A 7926-nucleotide genomic window follows, 5' to 3' on the forward strand; every position below is an offset into this window, starting at 1 on the left:
TAAAACCCAGCTAGGCAGGAGAGTAGAAAGCCAGTGGGAAGGTTCTAGCCACAGTGTAGTCCAGGTCCCAGCAGTTAGACAACAGCACAAGTCCCAGCAACTAAATAGCAAGCCAACAGGGAAGGTCCCAACCTCAGTCAAAGTCTGAACCCTGGGAACACTGGGGCAAAAGACAGGACTAGGTTGGAAACAAACCGCTGCATGAGCAGATCCTGGACATGAAGGAGGAAACAAACCTCTGCATAGCCATCACCTGGGTTGCCTGGGCTATTACTTGGCCAATGATAAGCCAGGGACCAGACCCCAGTACAACCAAAAAAGGTCAGGATATCCCAGGAGCAAAGCTTAATAATCAAAATGAGCAAAAAAATAAAAAAAACTAAAGGAGAACTAACCATAGAAAGCTACCATGCAGATAACAATGATAAAAAAATGCCATCTCAGAAGAAGAAAGCAGTGACAAATGATATCCATGGTAAGTCTCAAAAGAGTCCTAGAAGAGAACGAATTTAAAAACCAAAGAAGACAGGAAGAAAAAAAATGGAAAAAACAAATCAGAGCCATGCAGGAAAATTATGAAAAATTAATGAAATAAATCAACACCTTTAAAAAGTAAAAATAACCAACTGTAAAAAAGAATGTAACTCTTTAAAAAATAAAATTGACCAACTGGAAAGTGAATGCAACTCATCTAAAACTCAAATCAATCAACTGGAAAGGGAATGTAAATCAAGCAAAAAGTAAAACTAACCAACAGGAAAAAGAAACACAAAAGCTAAAGGAAGAAAATAAAACTCTAAAAATTAGAATTGGATGAGTCAAAACTAAGGAACTTAGGAGACACCAAGTTACCTTCAAATAAAATCAAAAGGCTGAAAAAAAAAACAAGCAATCTAGAAAATAGATCCAAGAGAGAAAATTTACAAATTATTGATCTACCAGAAAGCCTAGATCAAAAAAAAAAAAGAGCCTGGAAAATATTTTTCCAGAAATTATGAAGGAAAACTGTCCCAATATACAGATCAAGAAGACAAATTCATTCTTGAAAGAATACACAAAACACCTCCACAAAGAGACCTCTGGATAAAAACTCCAAAGACTATCATTGCCAAATTCCAGAATTGTCAAATAAAGGAGAAAATACGGCAAGTAGCCAAAAATTTTGAAACAATTTAAATACAAAAGAAGCTCAATCAGAATTACATAGAACTTATCAGTTCAACATTAAAGCCTGGAATATGATATTTCAGAGGGCAAAGGACCTTAGATATAACCAATAATTTACTACCCTGCAAAATTCAGCTTATTCTGTCAGGAGAAAAGATGGATGTTTAATGAAATAGAAGGCATCCAAATTTTCCTGATAAAAAGACCAGAACTGAACAGAGAATTCGATCATCAAATACAAGACTAAAGAGATACATAAAAAGGTAAACAGAAAGGGGTAGAAAAACAAATGTTTGTCATAAACATTAAATTGTAGGTTGTATCCAACATTACAATGGAAGATAACATTTGTAAACTATGAGAATTGTATTTCTCTTAGGATAGTTAAAAGATGGAATATAGTTGGAGAAATTGTACTTAGAGGATATGGATACTTTGTACTTCATTATCAAAGAAGATCAAAATGACATCACTATGTTTGAGACAAATTGCAGTGTGTTCAAATGTGACTGATCAGACCAATGGGAGCTCAGAATTCTCTACCACAGTTTGTGCACAAATAGTCCAGGTGAACATCTGGGATATTTACTCTAAACTTATGTATCTCATGTTTCCTCTGAGCTACTTTAAGTCTGCCTTGTGAATTGAGTTTAGCACTTTCTCTGATGAGGCAGTCCTCTCCCCATACTTAGAGAACTTAGAAGTTCTATCCATAATTAAATCAGAAATAATTTTACTGGATATCTAGAAGTTTGTAGTATAATGGGGCAGGGGATAAGAGCATACTTTAAAAGGTTGGACATAAAGAGATTAGGAAGTGATCTTATATTAATCCATACTTTATTTAATGAGAATTTTAGTATGATTGGGTGAGTTGCCAAAGGGACATTGAGAGAAGGTGTATCCAATACTTTGGTTGGGGAAGACTATAGGTCTATGATTGGGGTACTATAGAGATGGATGGAGAGAGTATACTTAAAGGAAATGGAAATGAAAACATCATGAAGAAATTTTGCTTTGACTGAAATTTCAGCTACAATTGGAGGGAGTATGCTGTCGGGGGAAGGGGGTGCTATAAATGGTTCATGAAATGATTGGCTTTGCAGGATGCTTTGGCTCTTGAGGATTGTGTGCCCATGGAAAGTACTTGAAAAGTGGGTAAGGTATAAAGTGAATGTGACTCATGATTCTTGAGAAGTATATTTCTAATGAGACAGAAAAGGGGAGGGTACTTAGTAACAAATAGGCAAGGATGCTTATCAGTCAATCAACCTTTAAAAATAGTACTTCTAGGGGTGGCTAGGTAGCACAGTGGATAAAGTACCAGCCCAGGAGTCAGGAGTACCTGGGTTCAAATCCGGTCTCAGACACTTAATAATTACCTAGCTGTGTGGCCTTGGGCAAGCCACTTAACCCTATTTGCCTTGCAAAAACCTAAAAAAAATAGTACTTCTATCAGGTCAGATAAAAGGAGTATATTTTGACAAAGAGGATGGTAATATAAGACAGTTCAAACAATAAAGAACAGGGGGCACCTAGGTGGCACAGTGGATAAAGCACCAGCCCTGGAGTCAGGAGTACTTGGGTTCAAATCTGGTCTCAGACACTTAATAATTACCTAGCTGTGTGGCTTTGGGCAAGCCACTTAACCCCATTTTCCTTGTAAAAAAAATTTAAAAAAACATAAAAAGGATTATACTAGGAGAAGGCTAGTGCCTTCTAGACATTAGTAGATAAATAGCATCAGGTGGAGAGAAACAAAGACCTATTATAGTAGAGGGAAAGATGGGAGGGTTTGAACACTGAGTAAATCCTACTCAATAGATTTGACCCAGAGAGGGACTAGCATATGGTCCCAATTGGGTTTAAAAATCTATTCTAGGGCATCTAGGTGGTGCAGTGGATAAAGCACCAGCCCTGGAGTTAGGAGTAGCTGGGTCAAATCTGGTCTCAGACACTTAATAATTACCTAGCTGTGTGGCCTTGGGCAAGCCACTTAACCCCATTTGCCTTGCAAAAACCTAAAAAAAATCTATTCTATCCTACAGGGAAGTGGGAGGGTGGGGAGGAAGGCAAAGAAAAGGAAGAAGGGATTTATAAAAGGGAAGGTAAAGATAGATATAAGTGAAAGTAAACTTAAAATTGAAATTGAAAAGAAAAGTTAAAGGGGAAAGGGAGCAAAACATTGATGAGGAGGAATAAGAGGGAAGGAAAGAGAATAGTACAAACAGTGAAAGATATAAAGAGGGAAATACAGAATTAATAATATTAACTGTAAATGTTAATGGGATGAACTCTCCCATAAAACAGAAATGGATAGCAGAATGAATTAAAAATCTGAGTTCTACAATATATTGTATACAAGAATTATATTTGAAGCAGGAAGATACACACAGGGTAAAGGTAAAAGATCAGAGCAATATATTATGCTGCAGGGGGAATCAAAAAAATCAGGGATAGTGATCCTGATCTCAGACAAAGCAAAAGCAAAAATAGATCTCATTAAAAGAGGTGAGGAAAGAAACTACATCTTCTTAAAAGGCACCAGAAGCAATGAAGTTATATCATTATTAAAAATATATGCACCTAGAGATAGACTGTCCAAATTCAAACTCTCTCTCTCTCTCTCTCTCTCTCTCTCTCTCTCTCTCTCTCTCTCTTAGAACTAGACAAATCTAATCACAAAATAAACAAGAAGAAAGTTAAGGAGGTGAATAAAATCTTAGAACACTTATGTGTGATAGAACTCTGGAGAAAACTTCATGGGGATAGAAAAGAATCTACCTTTTTCTTTGGAGTATATGGCACCTATACCAAAACTGATCATGTACTATGGTATATAAAAAAAACCTTACTGTCAAACACAGCAAGGCAAAAATAATAAATGCATACTTTTTAGATCATAGTGCAATAAAAATTACATGTAATTAAGGGCCATGGCAAGATAAACCAAAAATTAATTGGAAACTAAATAACTTAAAGACTGAGTGGATCAAAAAACAAATCATAGAAATAATCAATCATTTCCTCCAACAAAATGATAACAATGAGACATACCAAATTTATGAGATGCAGCCAAAGCAGGTTTTACTGGAAATTTCATATTTCTAAATGTTTAGGTGAATAAAATAGAGGAAGAGGAGATCAATGAATTGGGTATGCAACTTAAAAAAAACTAGAAAAAGAACAAATTAAAGATCTCCAATTAAATACCAATTTATAAATTCTGAAAAATCAAAGGAGAGATTAATAAAATTGGAAGCAAGAAAACCTTTTATCTAATAAACAAAACTAAGAGTTGGTTTATGGAAAAAAATAAAATAGATAAACCTTTGGTTAATCTGATTTTTAAAAATAGAAAGAATACCAAATTACCTGAATGAAAAAAAGGAAAAGGGTGAATTCACCACCAATGAGGAAAAAATTAAAGAGATAATACAGAGCTTTTCTTCCCAACTGTTTGCTAATAAAATTGATAGCCTGAATGAAATGTTTGAATATTTATAAAAATGCCGCCAGCCAGATTAACAGAAGAGGAAATAAAGAACTAAAATAACACTATTTCAGAAAAAGAAATTAGAGAAACCATCATTAATTTCGCTAAGAAAAAGTCTCCAGGTCCAGATGGATTTAAGAGTAAATTCTACTAAACATTTAAGGAAAAACTAATCCCAATTCTATATAAACTATTTTTTAAAATAGAAGAAGGAATTCAGAAAAATTCCTTTTGTGACATCAATATGGTGTTGATATGTAAACCAGAAAGCATCAAAACAAAAAAAGTTATAGACCAATCTCCCTAATGAACATTGATGCAAAAATCTTAAATAAAATTTTATCAAAGAGATTACAGTAAGTTATTACCAGGATATTGCACCAAGATAAGGTAGGATTTATAACAGGTAGGCAGGGAGGGTTCAATATTAGGAAAATATTCAACATAATTGATAATATCAATAACAAACCAACAGAAGTTATATGATTATCTCAATAGATGCTGAAAAGCCTTTGACAAAATATAATATCCATTTCTATTAAAAAACACTAGAGAGTATAAGAAGTATTAATAAATATTAAAATAATAAGCAGTATCTAAAGCCATCAACTATGCAATGGGAATAAACTAGAAGCATTTCCAATAAGACTGAAAGATAACAAGGATTCCCATTATCACCATTATCACCAACATAGTATTAGAAATGTTAGATTTACATTTCTGAGGTAGCACCTCACACTTCTCAGACTGGCCAATATGACCAGAAAAGACCATGATCAATGTTGGAAGGAATGTGGGAAATCTCAGACACTAATACATTGCTGTGGAGCTGTGAACTCATCCAACCTTTCTGGAAAGCAATTTGGAATTAAGCCCAAAGGACAACAAAAATGTACATACCCCTTGATCCAGCATTACCACTATTAGGTCTATACCCTGAAAAGATCATGAAAAAAAGGGTAAAAAACATCACTTGCACAAAAATATTCATAGCAGCTCTGTTTGTGGTGGCAAAGAATTGGAAATTGAGTGTATGTCCATCATTTGGGGAATGGCTTAACAAACTATGGTATATGTATGTCATGGAACACTATTGTTCTATTAGAAAACAGGGGGAATGGGAATTCAGGGAAGCCTGGAGGGATTTGCGTGAATTGATACTGAGTGAGATGAGCAGAACCAGAAAAACATTGTACACTCTAACAGTAACATAGGGGTGATGATCAACCTTAATGAACTTGCTCATACCAATAGGGCAACAATCAAGCACAATTTTGGGGTGTCTGCAATGGAGAATGCCATTTGTATCCTGAGAAAGAATTATGAAGTTTGAACAAAGACCAAAGACTATTGCCTTTAATTTTTTTTTAGGTTTTTGCAAGGCAAATGGGGTTAAGTGGCTTGCCCAAGGCCACACAGCTAGGTAATGATTAAGTGTCTGAGACCGGATTTGAACCCAGGTACTCCTGACTCCAGGGCGGTGCTTTATCCACTGCGCCACCTAGCCTCCCCTATTACCTTTAATTTTTCAAAAAATGTTATCTTATGTAATTTTGCTATCTTTTATAATTTATTTTATTTTCATTAAGGATATGATTTCTCTCTCATCACATTCAATTTAGATCAATGTATACCATGGAAACAATTTAAATACTAACAAACTGCCTTTTGTGGGGGGTGGGGGGAGGAAGCAAGATTAGGTGGAAAGTTGTAAAATTCAAAATAAATAAAATCTTCCAAAAAAATCTCTTGTACAAAAATATTCATAGTGGCCCTGTCTGTGGTGGCAAAGAATTGGAAACTGAGTGACTGTCCATCAATTAGGAAATGGGTGAATAAATTGTGGAATGTTTGTCATGGAACAAATTAGAATCCAGGATGGGAATTCAGAGAAGCCGAGAGGGATTCACAGAAACTGATGCTGAGTGGGATGAGCAGAACCAAAAGAACATTGTACACCCTAACAGCAACATATCTTATTATGTAATTTTTCTATCTCTTATATTTTACTTTTTCCCCAAGGGTATGATTTCTCTCTCAACACATTCAGTTTTGATCAATGTATACCATGGAAACATTGTGAAGACTAACAAACTGCCTTCTGTGGGGGTGGGGGGAGGGGAAACGAGATGGGGGAAAAATTGTAAAATTCAAAAAACTAAAAAAATGAAGAAACACAACAATATAGAAACAAAAAAAGAAATGTTAGCTTTAGCAATAAGAGAAGAAAAAGAAATTGAAGAAATTAGAATTGGCAATAAGGAAGCAAAGTTTTAACTCTTGCAAATGATATTATGGCATATTTAGAGAACCCTAGAAAATCATCTAAAAATATTATTTGAAACAATTAACAAATTCAGAAAAGTAGCAGGATATATAATAAACTCACATAAACCATCAGCATTCCAGGAACGGGAGCACCGGGAGAGGGCGCAGCTCATTGCTGCCAAAACGGTCCAGATGCCAGAAATGATCATGGCCTGGGGGCAGCAACAACGGGAACTCTGGGAGAAGACACAGGCAGAAAAGGCCCAAAGGGCTTGGCTACAGGCCCAGGCACAGGAGAAGTTCGGCTCTGATGTGGACTCGAGAAGCTCCCACTTCCAGAAGTTGCTCCAGGAGCTGGAGAAGCAGGACTGCAAGTGTCTCAAACAGCAGAAGCAGAAGAAGAAGGAGGCAGCAAGAATGGCCTCCCTGCAGCCAGCAGCCGAGGCCACCAAGGGCCCCAGGCTGGAGGGGCATTTTGACCCGGGCAGGGAAGCCCAGACAGCAAGCAGGCTGAACCCCCATCCAATAAAACTTAGTGCCCAGGCAAAAAAAAAAAAATCATCAGCATTTCTATATATGAACAACAAAGCCCAAGGGCAAAAGATATAAAGAAAAATTCCATTTATGTAACTGCAGACACAAAACAGAATTGGGAATCTACCTCCCAAGAGTAAAGCCAGAAATTAAATGAATACAATTACAAAACACTTTTCACAAATAAAAGCAGATCCAAACAACCGGAAAAATTTCAATTGCTCATGGATAAGTCAAGTTAATATAATGACAATTGGGTGTAGCTAAGTGGTGCAGTGTATAGGGCACCCACCCTGGAGTCAGGAGGATCAGAGTTCAAAATCTGACTTCAGGCACTTAATAGTTGCCTAGGTGTGTAACCTTGGGCAAGTCACTTTAACCTCATTGCCTTAAATAAATAAAATTTAAAAAAAAAACACCTCTCCTCAGTTCAGTTGCTCACCTTCCTTTAGGAGGTCAGC

The 7926-nt window shown here is 36.1% G+C and overlaps 1 pseudogene; it reads left to right on the top strand.

Moving 5' to 3' along the window:
• Nucleotides 1-432: 432 nt before the first annotated feature.
• On the top strand, nucleotides 433-7467 carry LOC141494225 (large ribosomal subunit protein mL64-like; annotated as a pseudogene).
• The last annotated feature ends 459 nt before the right edge of the window (nucleotides 7468-7926 follow it).

Source organism: Macrotis lagotis, chromosome 7 (genome assembly GCF_037893015.1).
Source record: "Macrotis lagotis isolate mMagLag1 chromosome 7, bilby.v1.9.chrom.fasta, whole genome shotgun sequence".
NCBI classification, from domain to species: Eukaryota; Metazoa; Chordata; class Mammalia; order Peramelemorphia; family Peramelidae; genus Macrotis; species Macrotis lagotis.